The sequence below is a fragment of the Callospermophilus lateralis genome, chromosome 1 (genome assembly GCF_048772815.1).
Source record: "Callospermophilus lateralis isolate mCalLat2 chromosome 1, mCalLat2.hap1, whole genome shotgun sequence".
Lineage (NCBI taxonomy): Eukaryota > Metazoa > Chordata > Mammalia > Rodentia > Sciuridae > Callospermophilus > Callospermophilus lateralis.
The window spans coordinates 44,737,259-44,764,472 of record NC_135305.1 but is presented as its reverse complement, the minus strand read 5'-3'; the positions used below and the strand labels follow the sequence as shown (position 1 = coordinate 44,764,472).

At 33.9% G+C, this 27,214-nt stretch overlaps 1 pseudogene; it reads right to left on the bottom strand.

Moving 5' to 3' along the window:
- Positions 1 to 27,214, bottom strand: part of LOC143397457 (phosphatidylinositol N-acetylglucosaminyltransferase subunit C-like) — a 136,411-nt pseudogene that overhangs the window by 25,400 nt on the left and 83,797 nt on the right.

Sequence of the window (27,214 nt, the reverse complement as noted above, 5' to 3'; positions counted from 1 at the left end):
TTAGTAAGTTCCTTTTGGTAACTAGTTCTTTTATAGAGATAGGTAATGAATGAATATATAGACATAGGTATGAAATGAATGTATTTTAGAGATAGGTAATGAATGAAGTTCTCAATGACAGTCTTCCTATCAGGTATAATGTTACAATTATAATTCTCAGATGGACTCCTACTACACATATATTTATGAGCAAGCGTGTCCAAAATACATTGATTGCACCTGTTCTTTAATCTCCCTGCAGTTACAGCCCTTTGTTTTTGTTGTGCTATGATTGTACCTTATATGAAAAATTCATTCAACTCAGCTGCAGCCATATCCTAGAGTTTAAATTCAGATGAGCATTTACACAGAGTCAGATGACAAAGTATCCCCTGAGTTAATTTCTAGACACAGAACCAGTTTGGAATAGTAAGTTTGGGACAGTACCCAAATAGAATAGATTATCAAGCTGGATACTTTCTTAAAACCCTGTTCCAACAAGGACAGGGATTCCTGTGCAATATTTTTGCTAATTCACACACCAAGAACACCACTCATTTCACCAATAAAAGAAATCATTTCTGTGAGCCATTACACTAACACGTCCTCAGGTGTGTAATGGATATCATGTTCACAGGAGTCCTTCAGTATACTGTTCAATCTGCCAAGTGAACTTGTAAAGAAAATAGTTTTAAATTTTATCAGCATCTGCTGGAGAGCATCTGTCTAAAGAACAGCTTAGAAATTAGCTGATTTTAATGCAAGGAAATAAATTAAAAGTAACCTGTGCACCTAGGTATTTTTTTAGTCCAGGCTGAAACATACTAGAATGCATTTTAGACAAGTTAACAGAGGTAAGATATCACAAAAGCACAACTAAACACAAGAACACAAAACTAAAATGGCAAATCAAGTTTAAAATGTTATTTTCATAGCTTTTCTAGTTATAATAACTGCAGTTGGACATTGCCAAAATTGTATCACCAAGATACCATAAATAGCTTTCAGAATATTTGCTCCCTTATTTATGATACCATGCCCAGGACCAACACAGCCTATTATGTTCCTACCTAATTCACTTAGTAGGTTCATGACCAAATATAATGATATAAATTTCAAAATACACCTTATGTTAAGTTCTAGTATTTGCTAATTTAGTGTATTGGCATGAGTACTTAAAACTTAAGATTATTTTCTATGGAAAGGTGGAATCAGGAAATAAGTCTAAATCTTCATGTGTGTGAAGCATTATGTGAGTGACAGTATGTGAATGAATTTTGTGCATTTTTCTTTATTTCCATTACTGAAGACAAAAGTTCTTGGCACCAGATCATATTGTAAATGCTAAATTGCTAATGTCATGCATGAGGACAGAAAAAGAGAACAGAGCCTTTGATGTTAGAAAGTTATAAGAAAAGAATGACTTGTTTGTGCATGTACAAATATATAACAAATCCCACTATTATGTTCAACTATAAGACATGAATAAAAAAATACAGAAAAAATTATTGAAAAAAAAAAAAACAATTTACATGGTCAAAATATCAAAGATGTTAAAATCTCAAATAAAAGTGCTATTTCAAGTTATCTGGAGTGTATACAAACCCAGGGCAAGAAATGCACATCACAAATTGTTAGAAACGGTTTTCTGGTGACTACCTTGCCTCACAGGATGGTTAGTGCCATTTAGAGCAAAAAGCAGTAGTTATTTTCTTCTATGTGACTCATGTCATGAGTGTGTTACCGGCATTTTCAGGTCTCCAACAGAACTAACCCTAACATAATCAAATTCAAGATTTTATCTAAACAAAAATCTAAGATGTCTATTAGAGCACAGCAGCCAGTACCCTCATGACCAGAAACTGGGCAAGTCATTTTAAAACCACATCAGGTTTTTACTCTCCCAGCAGTGCAACACAATAAAGGGAAAGGACAGTACAAGAAGCACATAATCACAGCCTCTTAGAGCTAGAAGGGTCATGTTTTCCAACCTCCATCTCAATGAAGGAGTACCTGGTACAGCGTCCTTAAGAAATGGCCATCCATCTCCTCCTAAGTAAGTCCCGTAGCAGAAAGTGTGTTGTGAAGATAGTTCCTTTATTGGAAAAACTATTATTCTCAGAAAGTTCTTTATCATTTGGAGTAAAAATGTGCCTGTCTATTGTTCCTAGTTCCACACTCTGAAAACACAAAATACATCTATTCCCACTTCCAAATGAAAGTTCTTTGGGTGTTTTAAGATGCAATAACATCTCCGGTTTATCTTTTCAAGCTAAGACTTCAGATTCTTTAACTTGTCCCTTATATGGACTCTTCAAATCCTGGGGAAGTTTACTTGGAGAATATTAGTTTAACTGTCTTTATTTTGGGCACTTACAATGAGATATAATGCACATCACATAAAATGACAAACTAAAAATAATTGCAAAGGAATATATTCTCTGCATTTATACAGCTATAATTGCAACTGATTGCAGATATTCCAAAAGCCATATGTATATATCTGCTTCCTTGCTTTCACCAAGCAGGTCACACACTTGTTTCTATAGAAACAAATATATGTTGAGTCTTCCTGTAGTGGAAAGAGAGTTAACTAGCTTCCTGATCTCTTCTTCCTCAAATTAGGCACTAATTTTATTTATGAAGGCCGCATAATCATGACCTAATTACTTCTGAAAGGACACAGCTCCAAATGCCATCACATTAGGATTAGGGTTTCAACATATGAATTTCGCAAAAACACGTTCAATTCATTGCACACCCACTCAGCCACACTGATTTTTCTTATTTCCTTTTTCTCCAGCTAACTAAATTTTGCATGTACTTCAGTTCTAATTTTAAAGGTCCTCTGGGGGACACCCTAGAAATAGTATGTTATAGACTGTTTATACTGAAGTACAAACAGACAACAGTGGTCTCCCAGGTTACTTAGAGCACTCTATAACTGCAGGTGCCATGTTCATTTCCCCCTCCCTGATGTATGCAGTAAGAAGAAGACCTGACATCTATTAAGAACTCATCATGTGAATACTGAGCAGAGAGTCAATATGGAATCTGGATTCTACTATGCCATACATCCAAGCCTGTGTCTGTGGTCAATCATCCAATAGTATGATATCCATTAAGGTAATGAAGAATGCAAAACAGGAGAAGATCAAGTTTATCATATGAAATTGCATTGATCCATAACTTTTAACTAACATTTTTCTATGCTTCAAGTCCTCTTATTTGTAATATTTTCTTCAAATTTTTTATAACACATTTTTTTCAAAGACCATAATAATGTGAAAATGTATTATATCCACATCATTTTCTTAGAAATCTTACCTGAAGGAACAAAACAATCTTTGACACAACTTCTTAATGAGAAAGGTTGAATACAGTGGACAAAATATGAACTACAGGATCAGTAAGATCATTTCTAGTTGTGAATTTAGTGTGACATTTTTTTAATTGGTAAAGGTGAAATATTAACCTATTCATATCATAGATTTTTGTTCAAATAAATAAAATGTTCACAGCCATCACCATTTCCATCAATTTGTTGCTCCACATCATTATTCAGATAACCATTTGCCAAAAAGTTTACCCTGGATTTTTGCAAAGGATCAATGGTAATCAATTACTAAGATTATCATCAGTAGGCCAATCATTTAAGAAATGGAAAAAATAACTAAAACCACTTATCCTTCTCAGACTCTACTCCCACTTTCCTGATTCATCAGAAATTACAAAAAAGGCATAAAATTGCTTCAATAAATATTAATATACCTAAGTGCATGCCAGGATTTAAGAGTGATTTTTTATTATTAAAAGTCAAATAATAAACATTTTCAACAACTTCACACCTCTGTCTCAGTCCATCAACTCGGCATGCATCATGCAAGCAAATATAGATAATATATACATGAACCAGAATGACTGGGTTCCAAAAAGACTATTTATAAAAACAAGCAGCTGGCTAGATTTGCCTGTAGGGCATAGTTTGCCAAACCCTTGTCTATGATGTTTAACGCATTTAAAAATGAAAACTGCACTCATACTCTTGGTCCTGTTTCACCATGCATATGCTATTCTTTCAATGTGGTCAATGACATAAGTAAAGAAATTTAGAAATTGTACATTTTTGCCTTTAATAAATATGTTTATATCGCCACATCCTCTCTTTGTCCATCTTATCACTACTACTAAGGCACTGAACATATTTTGTTGCATATAAATTTTCCCAAAACTTCCAATAAGTATTTTTAGACTTTGCATGTCCGAAGGCTATTCTTGAATATTCACAACAATTTACAATAATTTTTTAACACACACACATAAAAAATAACACATATCTTGTTGAAGTTTGAACATTTTTCTTTCACAATTTGAACTTATCGTATAGCATCAATAACTTCTACAGGTGACTCTCTTTTCTCTTTGGAATTGTTCTTGATGGCAAAATTAGACTTATACTTCAGATATTACATTCTCCAGGCCTCTTTTTAGAGTTTATAATCATAATAATTTAAAGTCTTAAATTTTTTTCAAAGTTTACTGAAGTATAAACTATATATGAAAGTGAACAAAACACAGGTATGTAGCTCAACAGTTCTCATTAATCTACCATATAATCATTTCAGAGTTCAAAAGTAGAAAAAGTTTAGCTCTAGAAAAATTCCCAGTTATTAAATATCCCCAATGTAAACCTTATCTTTACTTCCATTACCATCCACTAGATTTACCTGCTTTCATATTTTGTATCAATGAAATAATTCATCATAAACAGAATTATCTAGTTTGGTATTATGTCAGTAATATTCCCTCATGTTGTTAGATTTACTAGTAGTTCCTTCATTCTTTTATATTTTGATTTTTTCAAAAAATATATATAACTTATTTTTTTCTATGTAGTGTCAAATGGCAGTTATATGATTTACAGGTTTTAACTATTTCATATAGTGCTATAAACATTCTTGTGTGGTTTTTTGGTGAACATATAGATGAATTCTGTCCAGTTATTATTACCTCAGGGAGGAATTGTTGGGTAAGTTATACCTATGATATGCTTTAGTGATTATACATGATTTGTTTTCCAAAGTAATTTTACTAATCCATGTACTAACTGAAGTGGGTGACATGTTCACCATGCTCACCCCAAATCATTATTACTATTAATGTGAATTTTTTTTTCTACATGTTTAGTCTAACCCTACAGGACAGATTATATTTTTTTTCTTCCTTTTTCACTTACCAACTTCTTGACCCTGCTATTGACTTCTCTCCACATCTCATATCATTTCCACCTGAGTACTTCAGAATGATCACTTATGGGAAGACAGGTGCATGTTCCTCAAGTCCTTCTCTTTTCTGCTCCAGCAGGAAAGATGGTGTGCATTTGCAGTATGCACAGTAGGTATCACCTCAGGCCAAGAACCCATTAGGCAGGTCATTATGTTTCCATGCTTCTGAGTAACACTCTCTTGGGATGATCCACAGTTTAGCAAATGTTCTGGGTCACTGTCACACACAATTACCTACAGATAATGCAAAACTCAGTCTATGCAGATCCAAGGGGGTACATGCTCTGGTGACATAACTTGGCTTCTCAGACCTTCAATTTTCTCACCTTAAAGTGGAAGTATCTCACAGTATCTCAGGGAGGGGGGCATAGATAACATATGTTAAGCATCCTATTAGTTGTCCAGGGTTTTATATCTTCTAAATAAGCCGTAGTTATTTTTACTGTTAATATGTGTAACTTTTCTCAGTGTCTGTATGTACATTACCTGATTAACAATGTGGTAAAGATTACAAAGCTGAATTTTGGAACATGTCCTTTTTATTTACAAAATTCCAGAAAGTCTAAGGATAGGGGCAGTTAATTTTGTTCCCTTTTTTCCAGAGTTAATTTTGTTCCCTTTTTTCCAGTTGTATTATTTTCTCAGAAAATAATACAACTTTGTCTCTTGTATTCTCATTAGCATCTCCTCTTCCACAAAGTATCCACAAGATTATGCAATCTTCCTCTTTTGCTGAAAAAAACAAGTGTACACACACAACACACACACACACACACACAAAATGGTATACAATGGGTTTGCCCATTGTTTGGGATACGTAGTGAACAGGGAAAATCTAAATAACTTTCCGTAGTACTTCTGTAAAATATATCACATTACCCATCACTGCACAATGGGTTACTTTAAAGTTATTTTTGTGTAACTATGTTGGAAATACATAATTCTTTAGGTTTCTTCTTTATCTATTTCTTTATCAGAAACACAGGTACTCAGAAAATTGACAAGAACGTATGAAATTCCCAACACTGGGACACTGACACCTTTCAAAGTAAAAAAGTAAAGTCCTTGATTTTCACTTCTGGCTCTCAGCACAAGTGCAGCCCACACTGGACTAAAACCTATTTGGCATTGAATTCATTGAAAACCTTATACTTTTGCTTTGTTTTCTTTAAGGTGCCATAGCTCCAGATCAGCAGCCATTTCATACATCCCTGTATGATCCTACACTCTGTAACACATGGATAAGTTATTTATCAAGTATTTTTGCATATTACTTGATGAATTATTTAAGAAAATAAAAAGCATAGAAATCTCCATGCATAAAATATATCATATCTCAACAATGTTTCCTTGAATTTAGCCATTGTCCTTTACTCAGAAAATATTCTCAATATATTTTTCCTCATCTGTAGCTATATTGTTTTTCTTTTTTCTTTGAAGATTAATAACCTGATAAATTGATGGAACTATTTTCCTTAACTATGGAGGTTCAGACTCTGGGAAACAGACTCGGGATCCCAGCAGGTATATGCAGGATGCGGTTGGGATAGTAGAGGTTCTTTATTGAAAGGGAGCAGCAGATTTCAACCTCAAGTTCCAACCCCATTTTAGCTCCATTTAGTTCAACTTAGTACATACTAGTTCCATTTAGCCTCTTTCATTTAGCCTCTAGATTCCTTTGGTAGGCCTTTTTTATATGCATATCAGACAAAGTAGGCACATTGTAAAATAGGTTACATAAGTGGTCACATGCTCATAAGCAAATGTTCTAGTTCCTTAAGTACATACACTGAATTATAGTGTTCATGACCTTGGCTACCTACTGAAAATATAGCCCCCCCAGAAATCCTCGTCATGGGAGTCTAACCAAAGCCATTTTGTGCCTGTGCTAGATGAATATATGCAGAATTATGTATTCTCTGTGTTAGATCTTCTTCAGCATTTCATGTGTATCATTAATTTCAACCAGCTCTGTGAGATAGTTGTTATTATCCCCATTTTACAGATGGTGAAATTAAGTCTTTCAAGTACTTTTAAAGATTAGCTTAGTATCAACTGGAAACCAAGAGATTTGTTTGCAGAACCTACAATTTTCATTACTCTGCTATGCTTCTTCCATATTCAATGTTTCCAAAAGTATTTTAAAATAGTCAAACACACAGTGTGTTTCTTTATAAAATGAATATTTTTTCATTGCTAAAACAATATTACTAATATTCCCACCTATTTATCCCTATGAGAGCAGTCTTTTTAAATAATAACAAGAAAACTTGCCATTAGCTCAGTTATTTATTAGTACTTTGTAATTATTTCTAGCTATAAAATCCTTCAGCCAAGGTCATACCAAAGTATCTAAATGAAAGGCTCTTTTCTTTTGTGTTAAAAAATACTTTTGAATTTGTCTTTCTCTAACTCTTATTCAATCAAGAATCATGTTCCCTGAGGCAAAAGATACTGAACCATCAGTAAGGCCTAGAAACATGAATGCCCCCAATATGAAAGAACATGGTGTGGAGGGGAATATTTGCAATACAGTTCTTCCATTGCTCTCCTATCTCACCACTCAAAGTGACCTTTGGGGACTATTCGTATTTATACAATCAAGGGGTTTGTCAGTTGTGCAGAATATTAGGTCCTACCTCACACATTCTATGATAAGCTAAATTAGAAGATGGTGCCCAATATTCTCTCCTCTTAGGGGATATACATGATAAGTAACAGACATGAGCCAAGGGAACACAGGGTCAAGGAGATATTGTGCTGACCCCCACATTCTTTTTTTTTTTTAAAAAAAGCAATTTACCTATGACCCTGCCTGGCCTGAGCCCATAGAACATGCTACATTCCTCAGCAAGCAAACCGTTATCTGAAGGAGAAATTGCCCAAGACTGCTCCCTGCTGATGAGAACAAAAACTACCTTGAAGGGGTAAATTTTGTGAACTTCCCACCTTTCAGGACTGAGGTAAAGTAGATAATAAGACACAAAGCCCCCTAAACATGGTATCTGTAAAAATAAGTCCTAATTAGAATCCTTCATTGAAGGCCAAAGTGACTCAGTGTTGCCTTGGATCTTTAGCATGTCGTTAAAACAATATAACCTTCCCTATGTGGGGTAAGACCCTGCCCAGTAGGGACTCGAAAACCTGATGCAATCCTACTGTCAGTCAGAAGCCAAGATGTGGACCTGGGTGGGACTCTCTGAAAACTCCTCTAGGACCTCCAACAAAACAGGTGGGCAGGTCGATCTGCTGTCCCTCCACTCTGCAGAGGAATCACTCTTTCTCTTGAGAGTATCCCCTTTTCCTATCCCTTTTGATAAACTCAAACTTGCTACCCAACTGAGTCATATGAAATCTTTCAGCTGGGATCAGAACTGGTGACTGAGGGCATCCACAGCTGCCTCAGTGTCACCCACAAACCCTGGCTCTGTAACACAACTCCTGTGAACATGAGGGGACTGATTATGATTATTTAGTTACATTATATGGAAAATATAATAGGATTTTGGAGACACACTGAAGGTTCCTAAATAGTTGATCTGCATGGGTGGGCCTTAACTAAACAGGTGAGACTGTCAAAAAAGGGTCTATAGGCTCCAAATGAAATGACTGAGATTGGAGTTTTAGTGATACACTCCTCTGTTTGCCCAGAAGGAACAAACAACCTTGTGAAGGCGATCACGTAGCAGGGAATGGCGGTGGGGAGAGTGGGAGCTGAGGCTTTTGATTCTATAGCCACAAGGAAATGAATTTTGCCAACATCATTGAACTTGAAAGAGGACAGCGAACTTCATGTGAGATTGTAGCCCCTGGCAATTCTTTGATTTCAGCCTGCTGAGATACTGCACATAAAAATTAGATAACTGTTCCATAATCTAGACCCTTGGAAACTGTGAGATAATAAATGTGTGTTATTTTAAGACATAAATTTTGTGTTATTTTGTGATATAGCAACGGAAAACAAACATATACACAATAAAACAGAATCTGCATTTGGTAAGAATCTCAGCTGATTTTCAACCCATTAAACATTAAAGCATTTTTCTTTAGTCTGTGTCTGAAATAATCCTGTTAGCAGTATCCACAAAAGACAGAGGGTAATACTATAAGAAGAGCAATAATGATTTACCATGAATCTTAATGCTTAAATATTAGTAAAATGCTTAAAATCTGAACAAATCATGCACGAGTACGACAAAGTATTGTTTGCACAGTATAAAATACACATAAAATAGAAATTTAAAAGGCTCTAATAAAGGTTAAATAATGTTTCAAAATATTTTATTTTGTATTTTAGAAGTTTTTCTCACTACATTTATTAGAAAGAATATCATTAATAACAATATTGTTCTATTTATATACTTATGTTTATTACATGATAATAATAGTAATTTACTGAAATATCAGGAGTTTTAGTTTATTTGGCACACATAATCATAAAAAAATTAAATGTAAGTGTATAAATTATGTTTATTTTTGCACATAATTTTTGTGATATAATAGCTATTAAATTGATAAATTTTCATGAAATATGTTTTAATATTATGTGGTTTAGATATGAAGTGTTCCCTGAAAGTTCACGTGTGATACAATGCAAAGATGTTTTGAGGTGAAACTACTGGGTTATAAGAGCCTTAATCTAATCAGTACATTAATCCACTGTATGGATTAACCCTGCAGTAACTCTAGGCAGGTAGGGTGTGACAGGAAGAAGCATGTCCCTTGTGGGGAGTATAGGGTTTATATATTTTTTTTCCCTGATGAGTAGAACTCTGTCTGCATCTTGTTGCCTTGTCCTGAGCAATTTTCCTACCATGCCCATGTGCCACAATGTTCTGCCTTCACCTAGGGCCCAGAGCTAGGGAGTCAGTCAAACGTGGACTGAACCTTTGAAATCATGAGCCAAAATAGACTTTTCCTTCTCTACATTGTTCTTGTCAATTCTTTTGGTCACATGGATGAAATGCTGACTACAACAAATATCTACAAGGAACAAGAAGTAGCATAATTCCCAGATCTGGGTTTGGTTTTTGTTCTTTTAACTTTTCAAATTTTATTTACTTATTTATTTTAATTCTGGAGGTCAAACCCAGGGTCTCCCACATGCTAAGTCTGCACTTCACCTCTGAGATACACCCCAGCCTGGATCTTGGTTTCTATTACTATTTTTCAATGTGGAAATTCTAGGATTCTTAGACAAATGGACAAGCCAAGGGTGGGAGAAGAAAATATGAAACATAAGCATAGAGATTCTAGTAGCAGCAGAAATTCAAGAGATGTTCACAAAACAACAACAACAAAAATCCACAATGGTGGGATATATCGAAGGGACAGAAGAGTCATGGTGTCCCTTTGCCAATAACCAAAGCTAGAACAATTTTAGAAACAAAATAAATAAAACAATATTGAATGACATCCTGAATTATAGAATAAATGTCCATGAGTCCAAGTGACAAAGATTGATGAATATATAAATAAGTGAGTGGAAATGACAAATCTCTGGTGCAGAAAGGCAGCCATCAAGTCATGTGTATAGTTTTTGTATTTGATAAAATATGATGGGAATGCAATTTATGCTGCGGTCCCCTCTTCCTCTGCAAAATCCATAGCTCTAGTATTACCATGGAAGAAAAAAAATCAGAGAAATACAAATTAAAAATTGTGCAAAATAACTGACCACTATTCAAAAGGTTAAGCACTGATCAGAAATAAGGAAAAATTGAGAAACTATTAAAGTCAGGGACAGCCTCAAGAGACATAAAGAAGAAACATAGTAAGACTTTGCAGATAGGAACACATGAAGTGCATCAGGGAAAAACTGAGGAAATCTAAAATAAGATGTGGCTTTTAGTTAGTAAAAAAAAAAATAGTCAATATCAGTTCATGATTTAAACTAACATATCATTCTAATGTAAAATATTAATAATAGGAGATACAAAGCATGGGGTAATTGAGAACTCTCTATTATTTTTGAGATTTTTCCTTACTTCTGAAACTATTCTGAAACAGAATGCTTCTTATTTTAAAAATTGGGATAAGAATAAAAGATCCTCATCGAATGATGTATAGGCAGAGAAAGGGATGTAAGTAGTCCTCAGAACATAAGAGGTGTTTTAAGATGGATGGAAGGGAAGCCCTTTAGGTTCCTTTTAAGAGAATGACCTAGCACTCGGGCTTATCAGTAAAATGTACTGCTTTTCATTCTCAGGCAGATAATCATTCAAATCTATCTATGCTGCATTTCTTGTCAGCACAATAAGCAATCAAGGTTTCAAGCCAGCTCACATGTACCAGGAACTCAACGGACACTTGTGGTGAAGCCCTATGACAAACACTGTCTTTTCCCATAAAGCCTTAGACCTGCTTAGAGAGGAGGGAAGACAAACATGTAGAAACTAAATAGTCAAGAAAAACAATAAATAAACAGTTGTGTCAATTTATGTAAAGTCACTATTAATGTGCCAAGGAGAGTTTTTGCTGCTTTACATACCTAATCAAATGCCAACAACAGAGAGTTGGATATTATTACTTAACTGTAAACAGGACCCAGAAAATTGAATAAACTGATCCAGGCTTTGGCCTCATATGTACTAAGTGGTAAACACTAAGTGGTACTAAGTGTGAATTCAACAAGCAGGTAAGATCTTGTTCTAAACTACCACAGTACACTGACTTTCCAAACAAAATTAAATGAATAATTAATATATACCACAATTGATCATCAATTAAAACGAACAAACAAACAAAAACAGGGGAAAAAAAGTACCAAAAAAACAAAAACAAAAACAAAAACCTTCAGTGAACTACTGAATGGAAAGGTGGTCTGTAGAGAGATTATGGAACCCCTGGGGCAGGAAATCACAAAAGGAATTCACCATGTTTGAAGAAATTTCTCTAAGAATCTCCATTTTGAAATTTTGAGTTTTTCAGAAAAAAAGAAAGAAAATTCAGTCACAGTTCAGGCCTGAAAGAGGGGAGTGGTTACAGATAAAGGCAGGAAGCCCCTACCCTGTTTTTATTTTTATTTTTTTCTTTATCCAATAATTAACAAAGAAGCATGTACTTTGAAAACTATGATGTCAAACAATTTTTCTTACAAAGACAAATATGAGCATTGTACTTAGGAAGCAGAAAAAATAAATAAGGAAAAAAACCCAGTACTTCCAATATACAAACCAAGAATATTCAGAGATCTAGTTTGTCCTTGGCATTGATGGGACACACAGATGAGAACTTAAACAGTCAGAAGCTAATGGTCAATTTTCAGTTTACTGAGAACCCTTGGATTCAATGGCATTACCTTCTCTTACTTCCCAGTGTGTTCAAGGATAAAGTTAAATGACCTATGACTGATACTGGCATAAATTCCCAGCAGCTATTCAGTTATTTAGAAGTTGCTAATCACTAGAACATGGATTATCTCACCCACTTCCCTCTCTCATTCTCAACTACTGACTATTTCTTTAAGTATTTACCCTTCACCCTTAGAGAAATATACCAAAATGGAGCAAGTTCATGGAGTCATCTTCTGATCTCCAGATGGCTGATGTGTACCAGGTGAGAAGTCCAGTCAATCAACGGATGAACACTTCTAAAAAACTATTTAACTTCATTCATGTAGAAAGCTGTGCCTAACTTATATGTTGTTCAATTGGATTTTAGGAAGTCCTCTTATCCTCAATCATAGTTCATAATTTTAAATCTCTATTAAAAAACAAACTAAATAATAAGAGAAAAAATGAGCAATTACTAGTTATTTAACAGTGATTTAAAATATATATATATATATATATATATATATATATATATATATATATATGGCAATCTTTGTTCTCTATAGCTCATTTATCCAGTATATTAGTTCAATAGAATTGCCCAGTTAGATTTTAAGAAAAACTAGTTTTAACAATGCTTTTTTCAAAGATGGTAAATTCAAAGGCACTGCATATATAGATTATTTTGTTCTGTAGAAGCATCACATTTTTTGATAATTTAAAGTGTGATAGAGGAAATCAATAAATATGTCTGAAAACCAAACCATATATATAATAAGTAATAAAGAACCTAGGATAGGTGTGGTTAGTTGGGAAAAGAGAAAAGGAATGAAAGAACTAGCAGTCTTCTTTAAATATTTGAATGCCAACTTTGTTCATACAATGATTGTCTATAATAATTTAAAAATGGTCACAAGATTTGAAAATCTATTTCTCTAAAAGATATACAGATGTCCAAGAAATATATAAAAAAAAGTTCATTCATCATGACACATTAAGAAAATGTAAATCAAAACTACAATGATATAACACTGCAGCTAAGTTAAAATGAGGTATATACACTATGGAATATTATTTATTCATAAAAAATAATGTAGCTCCTGTCAGTTGTGACAACAGAAGTGATAACAAAGAATGTAATGTTAAGTAAGATAAGCACAGAAAGAAAAATACTGTGTGTTCAACTGACAGGTGGAGGATGAAAAGTTGAATCCATGGAAGTTGAGTAGCATGGCGGTCACTTGAAACTAGAAAGGGAAGGGCAGGGTTGGAACAGGTACAGTTATATAGGAAGAATGAGTTCTAGTGTCCAGTAGCACTGTAGGGTGATCATCATTCACAACAATTTCTTATATATTTTGTAAAGAATTAGAAAAAGTGAAGCTCAAAACTTCCCAACAGAAACAAATGATAAATGTTTAAGGAGAGGGAATGCTAATTACCCTGATTTGATTATTGCACATTGTATAAAATAATTATGAAATTATTGCAGTTATTATCCAATAAATATATTCGGTGATTGTGTGTAAATTAAAACAAATATAAAAGAAAATGATAAACAGCCATGCCATAAAACACCTCAAGTGAATTGCTGAATGAGAAGGTGGTCTGCAGGGAGCCTGCAGAACCCCTGGGGCAGGAGATCATGAAAGGAATTCACTCCTTTTGAAGGAACTTCTCTAGGAATCTCAATTTTGAATTTTTCAGAAAAAGAAAGAAAGCTCAGTTATAGTTTAGACCTGAAAGAAGGAAGTGGCTGCAGATACAAAGGCAGGAAGGTGCCCTGATTCTTTCTTTCCTATACAATGAAAGCCATAAGCCACTGGAGAAAAAGTCACAAAACCACTTGCTCCAACAAAAGAACAAAATACAATGTGACTCTTGGAAGAAAAAAATTTAGAAAGAAAAATCTCTCTATTCTATTTCTGAAGAAGGAGCAGGGAAATGTCCTGCTCCCAGGCCATTATGAGCTTCATCCTACTACAGAATGAACTTGTTGTAGGACTTCGCCAAAGGCACAAGTGGACATTTGGCTATTTTTGAAAAGGGGAATTGTCAATGAGAAGGCTTCCTCATGGACATACAGAGACATGGAGCCTAAGTAAGACTGAGGAACAATCAGGAAAACAAAGGAGTCCCTTCCTTCTGCCTCTGGTACCTGAATGTTAAGAAAATCATTTGCCCTTGAGAACTGTACAGACACTTCTCAAAAGAAGAAACACAATGGTTAACAAATAAATTTTTAAAAATGTTCAACATCTTTAGCAATAAAGGGAATGCAGATCGAAAGTATACTGACATTTCATCTCCAATTAGAATGACAATTATCAAAAATGCAAATAATAACAAATTTTGTCAAGAATGTGTGGGGGAAAGTACAGTTGTACACTGTCAATGGGACCAAAGACCAGTACAACCACTCTGGAAAACAGTTTTGAGATTTCTCAAATAACGGGGAATGGAATCACAACATGATCCAGCTATCCCTTTCCTTGATATGTAACAAAAAGAACTAAAATCAGCATACTGTAATGGTACAGCAATTTTTATAGAATCAAAATTCACAATAACCAAATTTTGAAACCAGATCAGATGCTTGTCAATAGATGAATAGATAAAGAAAATGTGGACAATACATACACTGGAGTTTTGCTCAGCCATAAAGAAAAATGATACTATGACATTTGCCAGTAAGTGCATGTAATTGAAGAACATTTTCTCATATACAGAAGCTAAAGCAAAATAAGGGACGTGGGGGAGGCAGTGGATTGAAAATCATAAAGATATAGGGAGGTCAGTGGAATGGAAGAAGGATACTGAGAGTGAGGGAGGGAGGATGGAAAGGGTAAGAAATGCAGAATGGATTAAAAACAATAAAAGGCTGTGTGCATGTATAAGTATACCACAGTGAATCCCATTTTTATGTATATCTATAAAGCATAAAAAACAAACAAACAAAAAGAAACACTAAGTAAATGAGTGAAAAACCAGTAGAGTAAGTAAAGGAAGATTAAGGGGAGGGACAGAAAAGGTAGCAGGCCTAACATGGAGTAGATCAAATTCTATGTATGTATGATTTTGTCAAAATGAACCCAACTATTATGTATAAATATAATGCACTTATGCAAGAAAAAAATGTCCTCCATGGTATCAGAAAGGTTGTTTACCATCAATGTCTATTATGGTTTAGATATTAGGCATCCCCAAAAAACTAATGTGTGAGAAAATGCAAGAAACCTTAGAAGTGAAATGATTGGGCTATGAGAGGCTTAACCTACAGTGCATTAATCCCCTGATAGGGATTAACTGGGTGGTAACTGTAGGCAAGTAGAGTATAGCTGGAGGAGGTGGGTCATTGGGGGCACACCTTTGAGGTACGTTTCATCTCTGAAGAGTGGAGCTAGCTCTCCTTGTTTCTTGGTGGTCATGTCCTGCCCAGCTTCCCTCTGCCATATTATTCCACCATGTTTTTCTGCTTCACCTCTGGCCCCAAGGAATGGAAACAATTATTTATGGACTGAGACCGCTGAAACCATAAGCCGCAAATAAACTTTTACTACTTTAAAATTGCTCTTCTCAGGTCTTATTGGTCACAGTAGCAAAACAGCTGAATAAAATGATGCCCTTTAGTTGAAACCAGTGAAAAGATATTATTTATTGAAATATATATGGAAGGTAAGACAAATCATTATGGATGAATTCAGATTGTACTACTTAATTAAATTCCAAAAAATATTCTTTTACTTTGATAAGAAAAAATTTTGATATTGTTTAAGCTACCATCAAGTAAATTTTAATTTTATCCTATCAATCCTAATGAATTTCCCACTCCTAGTCTAAATTGTTATAGAAAAAAAATAATCTTCATACTTGCTAAATTTGGGATTATATTTGACTCTCCAACTAAATACTTAATTCTAAAGAGCATCTTATTTCTTTCAGAAAAAAAAAAATTCAAGCAATTTTGATAATCCTTGGTCTATTTAGTAACAGACTCAGTGAAATGTCAAGGGCATCCTTGCTCAGGCCTCTTCTTAATTTCTTCTCAAGTAAAGACTTTTTAAGGTCAGTCAGCATTACAAACCGAATCTTGTGCTGTACATTTCCTTATGACAATTTTCATAGTTTCAGACACTGTCTGTAGTTTGATCCACAAGAAGGATCAAGGGGTCTTTTCAGACCACTAGAATATACATCCAGTCAGTCAAGTCCTCAAGTACTGTGAACTCACTGTTTTGGCTTTTAAGTTCCTATTGTTCCTTTTCTTTATGCCTTTAATAACTCCTTTTGTATCACTGAACTCAAATCTGAAACTTAACATCCTATGATTCCAGCTATCAGACTTTAAAAAATATAATGTCTGAAGATGACTTTTTAGTCTTTGTATTATAGAATCTATATAACTTTTCATTTTTAAATTGGGACTGGTCATTAAAATACAGGGTGTAGGGAAAAAAATGACCACCTATGTATTTGAAAATAAATTTACTCTGGTCAATTACAAGTAAACATTTGAAAATAAATTTACTCTGGTCAATTACAAGTAAACACAAAAACTAAGTAACTATAATATTTTTTATGTTTTATTTTTTAAATTATTTTTTCTTGATATATTATCCTCAAATCTTCTATATGACTAAATAATTTTGATTATAAAATCTTTCGAAGGAGAAACATTTTAAGCTAGAAAATATAGAAAATAGCAATTTTCCCTTTGTCGACTTTTACAGCATTAGTGCATCTTCATGGTTAAACTCAGTGTTCAAACTATTTACCTCAGGTAAGGTTGGCAGAACTATTATTATAGATGATTTACATTCTTATTTTTAAATATATTTAAACTTTAAACAATTTTTTTATGGGGGGTAGGATGTGGGAGGGGACCAGGGATTGAACTCAGGGGCATTCAATCACTGAGCCACATTAGCAGCCCTATTTTTTTAATTTTATTTAGAGACAGGGTCTTAAGAGTTTCTTAGCCCCTCCCCATTTCTGAGGCTAACTTCAAACTCATGATCCTCCTGTCTTAGCTTCCTGGGCTGCTGGGATCACAGGTCTGCACTATAGCACCTGGCTCAACATTTAAAAACCATGATTTTACTAAAAGTTAGTTGTTTTGTTTAACTATGGATATGGGTTTTAGAAATAAGAAAATGACAAAAACAAATAAAGTGCATGTTTCCTTAAATAGACAAACCAATGTTTCAAAGGATTCACTGTTTTCTTTATATATTTCTAATAGAGAAATGAAAGAAATTAGGAAGGGTATTTAAGGCATTTTGATAGCATTTTATTTACAGTTACTTCCTAGTACTTAAATGCTTGTAAAGTAATTGACTAAGTGAAAGAAACTGTCTAAAGTGCTTTACTGGTAAAAAATTATCCTGGGTTAACTGCCTCAACACACACTGAATTTCATTGGAAATTCTATAGTCTCTTGAGGCTACTTGTGCTAAACCCTAATTAGATTACACCTCTTGAGATTTACTTTAATATGGTTCTAATGATCACTTGATGGCCAATGTTAATATGTTCTATGATCATCCCTTAAAAATAGCTCTCCTTCAAATATGTAGTCTTAGTTCATTCTCTCTAATTATAGCCTTTTCATTAAACATCCTTAGATCTTTAACTAGAGATCTGGGGTAATACTCCTCCTCCTGAAGAAATGGGTATATCTATATCCAAGGAATTTCTGTGATAAATATACTCTGTGTGCCCTGATTTTGTGGAAAGTGTTCTAGGTCTCAAGTTAATGGCCTACACTGGAAATAGATGCTGCTCCATGATATTATTTAATTTCACATACCTGGGAATTTGAATAGTTACAAACATCAAATGTGAATAATTTAAGAGAGACAGGTTTTACATATTGGTTATAAAATCCACTGATAAGACTGCAAAGAAAATTTTCATTTAAGAAGTAATAAAAATTCAAATGCTTACACTTGTACAATTTAAGCAATGAAAATTAATGATATTTGAATTTTAAAACTCTGAATAATGATTAATCACAGCTATCAAATTCTCTTTTCTAAGATGTAGCCCCATAAAAAAGATACTCTTATACCAAGTTTACATCTTGTAAACATTACAGAATCTAACACATATTAGTGGAATTTCTTTCTCTGTGTGGTTTAAGATAAAATTGAGGCCTCTAAATCCATAAGGAATACAAATTCAGGAAACCCATTCACCAGCATGAAACTTTTCAATTAAACATTAGGAATACTTGAAAGTTTTCAACTGTAAAATAAATAAATCTACAAATTTACAAATCTGTAGATTTACTTTATGCATTCTACTTTATGTATTAAATAAGATAAACTAAATATTACATGTTTTAGTCAGAATTCTCCAAAGAAATAAAACTAATTGAATGTATGTAATTAGTTATAAGAAGGGACTTATTAGATTGGGTCACATCATAAGAGACTGGATAGTCCCATAGTGGCTATCTATAGGCTGAAGAGCCAGGGAAATGGGTAGCTGCTTAAGCCAAGAAGGTGAAAGCCTCAGGCTGAGTCTGCAGAACTGAAAGTCCCCTGGAAAGTCACTGGTAAAAGTCTAAATTTCAATAGTTAAAGAATCAGAAGTCTGATAGCCAGGGGCAGCATCGGCAGCAAAAACCAACCAACCAACCAAACTACTCAGGAAGGGGTTGAATGTGTGCATAAGAATCCCCCTTCTGCTCTGTCTTTCCACACAGGCCCCCAGCCTACTGGAAAGTGCCATTCCTCTTCAAGGCACTCCCTTACTTCAGATTGCTGACACACAGATGCCAATCCATGGACACACCAGAGTGGTTTACTGCTTTCTAGATGTCCCTCAGTCTAATCAAGTTTACAACCCAAATTAAACATCATTTTACCATGAATTACTGTAGAGATATATGAAATCATTGTTGCTAAAAGTAAAATAATTGGTGTAAAAATGCCAGAGAATTCAGATAGTTTGATAAACAGAGCTTCCTGTCTGAATCTTTATGTCATTAATACTTTTATTTAAGTGTTGAACCAATTTATATCTCTTTGCAAGGTTCCACCTGCATCTATGATTTTAGTTTATGCCCTTGATAATTCATTCAGAAAATACTTAGTGAACATTGATTACACTCAGAGAAAATAAACTTGTCATCTACAGTTCTTTCTGCATGTATTTTTTCATTGTTTTTCCTATTGCTAAGGCCAGTGACTATTTTAATGTTTACATGTAAAGATTACCACTAGTCTTTTAAATCTGATATCATTTCTAACTCAAAGAACATTCACCTATTCATGTACTCTGCTCTGTGTTTTCCTTTCTTTTTTATTTTTTTCTTTTTGAGTATCAGGGATTGAACCCAGGGATGCTTAAATACTGAGCCACATACCAGTCCTTTTTAAAGATATTTTATCTAGAAACAGGGTCTCACTGAGTTGCTTAGACCCTTGCTAAATTGCTGAGGCTGGATTTGAGCTCACAGTCCTCCTGGCTCCTGCCTCTGCTTCCAGAGCCTCTGGGATTACAGGTTTGTGCCAGCCTGCCAGGCCCCTGCTCTACTTTCTTATATTCAGATTTAAAATTTTCTCTTTAGAAAAGTTAACTCAAAACAGACCACTTATACATACAGAGATTCACAATGAATTTCAAAGAAAAGAACAGAAATAATTCAGAGTGAAGTCAAAAGCAATATACATTTATAGAACATTATTCACCATTTATATTATACACAGAATATTACATATATGTATAAAATATTACTTAGTTGGTGGATCCTGATTATCTCTAATGCCTTTGTCAAAGTTTTCCCATAAAAATCATTGTGTAATTTTTATAAAAGGTCCTCAGTACACACATAAGTCTCTCTCTTGAGAGATATGCCAACCTGAAATTTAAAAAGGGTCACTCTTCAGCCAAGTTAGTACCATTTAAATTCAAGTAAAGAGTTAAGTCCAGTATTTGTAAGTATATAAGAACGTTTGGTACAAAGATGCTCAATAAAGGCCTGCAGCATAATAAATGGGAGGCAGCAGCAAGATTTTGAGAGAACAAGAGATTGCATGGGCTAAGAACCTATTTAAACAAACAGCTATTCCATCATCAGCATTCCATTTCATAGATCTTTAGGGGCTTTTTCACCTTGTTCAAATAACTAGATATATTGTGTTAGTCAGCTTTGCATAGTTGTGACCAAAATACTTGACAGACTCATAGACAAGAAAAACTTTCTTCAGGGTTCATGGTTTCAGAAATTCAGTCCATGGTCAACCCACTCCATAATCTAGACTGGAGGAGAGGCAGCACATCATGGGCAAAAGGGCATGGTGGAAGACAACTATTGTGCTCATGCTGACCAGGAAGCAGAGAAAGAAAGAAAGAGGAACCGGGGCATGCACCCAGTGACTTGACCCCTCCAACCATATCTCATCCACTTATTTCAAAGATTAATCAAATTACCTAGTCCAATGATAAGGTTGCCGCTCTCATAAATAGTCATTTTACCTCCTGTATTAACATGGGAGCTTTAGGGGGACCCCACATATGAAAACCCTTTTTATGTCTTATTTAATTTTAATTGGAAGACAGAAATACATTAGTACTACATCAACTTAATCAATGTATCCTTTATTATTTAATCCAGGGATTATATGAATTCACATAATTTTCAAACATGAAAAAGAAAATTTTTTTAAAATATTGTTAAATTCTATTCAGGTTCCACAAAATATGATGGAAAATATTAATAAATTCATCCAGAAACATTAAGAACATTAAATTAGAGCAACATGTTTAAGGTCTATATTATTCATGTTGATAACATTGGTTCCAGAAGTTAAACAAGCAAATGACATGGAAAGATAATTTATGATAAAGAAAATATGATTCATAAACAAATACAACTTAAAAAAATCTGCCTTTTATCAAAGAATTTTTCACTGTTGAAGATCTTAAGCTCCTGTGTCCATAGAAGTTCAATACAAAATGAGATATGAGTGTTTGTGAAAAATTTCTAAGAAAAGTGTATTTCTAAAATGCAAAGTGTCTCAGATGTTATTTATATTTTGTTTCTGCCTCACATCATATATTCATTATATTGAGATAATTGAATTTAATTCTGTATTAATTCCCTTAAAAAGTATTGTCTTTATATTCTTTAACTTCTATAACAATAATATAGATTTGGCTTTATAGTCATTTTGCAAAAATGAAACAAAAATATTGGAATGACATTTTAAGAACTATGAAAAAAACATTTGACTATTTTGATTCATTTGCTTTCAATATGACTGTGCCAATTGAGCTCTTAGCCATATTCTTTCTTATATTGCCCATAGATTATTCTCTGATGGTTCACAGAGAAAGCAAATAGATATCATATTCTGTGCATTTTGCATAATCGTTGCATATATTAATATTTGCTATCTGTGAAATATGCATCTTCTGCATGTAGTCATTTATGCTATAGTTTTTCTTTTTTGTTTTAAAGAGAGAGAGAGAAAGAGAGAATTTTTTTAACATTTTATTTTTTTTTAGTTTTCGGCAGACACAACATCTTTATTTGTATGTGGTGCTGAGGATTGAACTCGGGCTTGCCAGGCAAGCGCGCTACCGCTTGAGTCACATTCCCAGCCCAAGTTTATCTTATTTGTATTTTATTTTAGCTTTCTCTGATAGGAGTTCCATTAAGAGACAAAAAAAAAAAAACTTGGCAGAATCATTTTAAAAATGTGATCATCAGAAATTAAAACCAGACAAAATATTTACTATGAGTGATCACTATGAGGATAGGCACTACTCCAGTTGCTGGAAATACAATGTTGGTAAAGACTCTGCCTGTAACAATCTTAAAATATATTGAGAAGAAAATAGACAAGTAAAAGTAAAATGCAGTAAGGAGAAGAATGACATTAAAAGTACTATGTAAAAGAAGGAGTGACAAGACTATGCAGGAAGGACTATTTCAGAAAAATGAAGGTGAGAAGACACTTCAAGGGAATCTTGCAAGGAACTTCATTTGGATGATCAATGATGATGGCTTCTATTTTGCCATTGTCTTTTAGATTTTGATTTATCAATTACTTCTAAAATATGCATATTTGGGAGTATAATTTTCTTCTACAAACCTCAGCTAACTTTAAAAAATAAGAATATGCCAGTGGCAGTCTCAGAAAACAAGTAAGTGTTAGTCATGGGTGTGTGAGATTTGATGTACAGCTTGATAAATGATCCAGTTTAATCAATAACACCATTTAGAAATATAAATGTCATTTTTAAAAACTTTTAATACCAGAACTATCTGAACTGGCCATAGTCATGGAGAGTTCAAGGATCGGTCAGCATTAAATACTAGCAGAATAATAAAATGAGTGATAAAATTTCTAAATAAAATTTCTTCTAAAAGTGAACTCATAGAAATAACTGTGTAAGTTTCAAAGAGTCCTATAAAATATAAATTTTCTGAAATACTTAGAAGTATGCATTTAAAAAAATACTGAAATCCAGGCTTCTGTTTTACCCATGATTAATAAACTGGTCAAAACTTCCACAAACGTTTGTCACTGAAAGATTGAAAACAGACTTATAAGATGTCACTTATGGGTCTCACAGTGAGTGCCTGAAATGAAATACCTTACTCTTTTTTAAAAGTTATACTTAAACAAACAAACAAACAACAACAACAACAAAAAACCTATCTGGAAAATAGCTTCCAAACTGTTGTGAGAAAAGATAAAGCACATTTATTTGACAATTACATATAAAATGAAGCAGCAGAGTATAAGCAGCAAAAATTATTAAATCAGCAATAAATAACAGAATATAAAGAATATGAAAAATACAGCTGCTGGACATCCTTGTTCCACAGCCTTATTTCAATTTACGGTTTATAACAGAGAGACAATTCATTGACAATATGCTTTGTATACTACTTTTAGGGGAATATTGAGGTAGATAGTTTGCTTTTGATAGATTTCAACTCTAATAGTAAGATGTCCCAAAATGTTTTAAATTTGTAGGAGAAAGTGCATTTAATTTCAAAATATCATCATAATTCAAAATCTCAGAAAAAAATCTGCATAAATTCTGATATTAATTATTTGGTAAATTATGCTATAGTAAGCTATGATGTAGAAATTTCTCATGCATATAGGAATTTTTCAAAACTTTCATAATCATGCAAATAGAAGTTTTCTGTCATGTCAAACCCTTTTAATGTGTATTTTCTCTTTGAGATAGCATCAACTAATTTTTAAAATGCTTACATTAGTTAAGTTACAAACCCAGTGACTAAGTTCCATAAAACCTAATACAATGTTCATGATGAGTTTCCTAGGCTTAGAATATATTGCATTTTCAGGAAAGATTACTTTAATGTCTTTCAATCAATAACTTGGTACTATAATAATTTGCAGTCTTTAGTATACAAGTGCAGCTTTCTCTTTTTTCTTTATTTTGTTTATATTATGGATCGAACCCAGAACCTCACATATGCTAGACAGGTACTCTACCACTGAGCTGCATCCCCTGACTTAAGTAGGTTTTTATTATCTTTACTTATTCTGTAAGATCTCCTCCAAAAGCAAAGCTTACTAGTACCATTAGCATTCAAAATGAAACTTTTTACTAAATAAATTTAATGAATATTCATTCAAATAGACTCCCTAAAAATATGTGCCCTTTACAAACTATTCTTTCTAAAATGAAAAATATTTCAAAGTTATTTTTATTTTGCTTAAGTATTGCATTATAGAGTCATTCATTTCATTCAAATAAAAAAGAATCATTGTGCCTTCGTTTTGAATAACACCATTTTGCCCTAATTAAATGTTTATTTACTAGATATTTTGAAAGCTATTATAGTTTAATTTTTTCCTAAAGAAAGTGGAAAATAGATATTTTGAAGTCTTGAGAGCATGCCACATACATAAAATGTTCCCAATTTATTTATTCCCCAGGTAATATTTCTGCATGACATATCAACCATGATTTCAGTTTCTTTTTCTGACAAATATTTTCTTTATGACCCTACAATATATTGCTTGATATATCATGTGAGCACCTTGCATTCCCTTTGGTCATATTTTAGTATATACTCATAATAGGTACACAGTGGGCTCTTGATATTTACCCGACTGATTTAAAATCATATGTGCCCATAAAACTTCCTGATGGATGGTTATTGTAGCTTTGTTTAAAATTGACAAAACTAGAAATGAACCAACATGCTGTTCAATATGTGAATAGATGTCAGTTGAAATATATCCATATCAGAGAAAATATTCAACATTAACAAGGAATGATTTATCAAGTAACAGAAAGACATGGATGAATATTTCTATGTGCAAAAAGCCATTCTGAAAGTCCAGATACTGTATAATTCCAATTATATGGCATTCTGGAAAAGGAGAAATTAAAGATATCAAAACAGATTAGCAATAGCAAGGGTTCAGGAGGGAGGTAGGGGTTGAACAGGTGAAGCATCAGGGATTTTAGGGCAAGAATATCTTTCTAAGTGATGCTGTGATGGTGGATAGATGAAACCAAAAAAAGTCAGCCATAACTCATGCAAATATTAAGGAATCATTTGCATCATCATCGGATCATAGGGTGTAATACAGACTGTGACAGAAAATATCTCACTCTGGCACAAGTGTTTAAAAAAAAAATCAATATCGTTGAAGGGAATAGAAGGAAAAGCCAACCTAAATAACTTTGGAAATGAGTGCAAAGTGTGTAGGATTACAACTAAAGAAACTATGCACAAGAAAGCTGTTCTGCTTGATAAAGTTAACTTTATTATTCCATGAAGATTCACACTAACAACTCTGACACTGTTATACATACCAGAATTAATAGCTAAATTGATGGCTGGTGGTAGGAGTCCAGTTTCTCACTGTTTCTTATAGAAAATAAAGGGAAAGTGTCTGGCAAAAAGTCCAGTGTTCATAGATTTATGGATTTGAGCTGGGTGAATTGGTATACTTACAATAATATTAATATATACACAAATTAATGCATACACACACACACACACACACACACACACACAAATGTGTGTTTTGCTTAAGCATTCATTCAGGTCTTCCCTTGTCTTCTTGGTTGATAGGTTGAGAGAGACTAAAAGAGAAGTCACCCAATAGGAAGGAGCACACTTAGTACTAACATCCTTGTTTCTAATCCATCCTCCAACAAAAGGAAACAGAGATCCTTATAGAGGTGTCTGCTTGCAACACTAGGGCATTAGGTATTAAGAGGAGGCTAGAAGAATGTCTTGTAATGTCAGAGAGTAAGGGAGTACTAAAAATACAATAAAATATAATGATGTAGCTGCATTGGAAAGACAGATGAACCAACTCATTTACCAATGGCCAAAACTGGAACAATTTGAGTAAAAAAAAGTAAAGTATGTTGAATTATAACCTAAAATATAAAATATAATCTATCAGACCATAAGGATGGGAATAAAATGGAATGGGAGGGAAGGAACAAGACAGGGAGAGAGAAAGAGGAGCGGAGAAAATAGAAATGGAAGGAAAGAGGGAGAGTGAGAGAGGACAAATAGCCAGGTTTCTCATACAAGTGAATTATAAATAATCTGCATGCATAATCCACTCTGACAAAAGTCGAACTCATTCTTCTCTCTTAAATGTGGACAGTGTAGTGACTTTTCCCAAAACTATACAGTATGGAGGGAGGAAGAAAATAATAATTTTATTGTAAGGAAACCTAATAAACACCACTTAGCCACATGTGGAAGACTAACATGCCCAGTGATTTCTTGCCATGTGTATAACATGTACCCTTGATATAATGTAAGGACCACACATCGCCCATATTAGTCAGTTTTGTTTCACTGACCAAAATACCGGGAAAGAGCAACTTAGAGGAGGAAAAGATGATCTTGGCTTAAGGATTCAGAGATTTAGTTGGCCATGGTTGGTCATGTTTATTGTTCTGAACTCAAAGTGAGGCAAAACTTAATGGCCCAACCTTATGGCTGAGGAACACTGTGATAAAAAGGGGAAGGTCTCACCCATGTGCATAGGTGGTGGAATTTGGGTTTCTTCTGTGTGATATGGGCTAGCTGCAAAATAAAGCTAAGGAAAAAAAAAAAGGTGGCAAAAAAATCACATTACACAGAAAGTAATTTTGAAAAGAAGGGGTGGGACAGCTCTTTGATCTTAGAGGTCAAGCTTCTGTACTGGGAAGAGAAAGAGAGAGAGCCACTGTTTGCTTTATTATATATGAGGGGAACTTTAAAAGGTTTCCATATAATGTTCTTTTGCCAAATAAGGTAAGAAGTGGGCTGTCCAGGCCCAATGGATCATGCCCAGTTCCATAGCTTTGACAGCAGCCTTCCTAGTTGAGCAAAGATTGAAGTCACATGCATTGTGTAATATATTCAGTGGGAGGGGCCACAAAATAGCTTGCAATGCCAGACCAAAATCTCCTTGGCTCAAGGGCGAGTGAAAATGCTAAATAGCTCAGGAATGGCTTCCCACAGGAAGGACCAGCAAGAGAAAGAGGAAGGGCTACAGGAAGATGAACATTGGCAGGGCACAGTGACACACCTCCTCTAGCCATACCCTTCCTGCCTATAGTTACCAACCTATTAGTCCATTCAAGCTACAATTAATTAATTAGGCCACAGCTCTCAAAAATCCAATGATTTCACCTCCAAACACTCTTGCTTTA